The sequence below is a fragment of the Kalmanozyma brasiliensis genome (genome assembly GCF_000497045.1).
Source record: "Kalmanozyma brasiliensis GHG001 unplaced genomic scaffold PSEUBRA_SCAF20, whole genome shotgun sequence".
In the NCBI taxonomy this organism is placed as follows: domain Eukaryota; kingdom Fungi; phylum Basidiomycota; class Ustilaginomycetes; order Ustilaginales; genus Kalmanozyma; species Kalmanozyma brasiliensis.
In genome coordinates, this window is record NW_015961960.1 from 68 (window position 1) to 548 (window position 481).

The window sequence follows — 481 nt, forward strand, 5'->3', positions numbered from 1 at the left end:
GTTGAGCAGACCTGCATCACGGAGAGCAGCTTGGTCCTGCTGGATGAATGCAGTGGCTCTGGCTGTGATGGCATTGTCCAGCTGACGCGCGTCCAGGTTGGCGTTGAGGATGGCCTGCGGAGGCGTGGGGTCCAGCTCCTTGTCCTGCACGTAGATGTAGCGCTTGTTCTTGCCATGTTCCTGGATGACCTGCAGCAGGACGGGGTGCGTAGGCTTGGTTTTGACCTTCAGATCCGCGTGTTTGTCCTTGACGTGGGCAGACATGGCATTCCTGGCAAAGATGGCGTAGGAACAGTGACTGCACTGGTAGCCGTCTGTCACCACAGGCAGCTCTTTGATCTTGGGCACTGGCAGCCGGTCATGGTCCACAGGGACATCCTTGGGAAGAGGCAGATCAAGCTGATCAAGCATGGCCTGGATAGCACGGCGTGAAGCATTGCCAAGGGGCTGGTGATGGAAACGCTGCACGTGAGCAGTGACA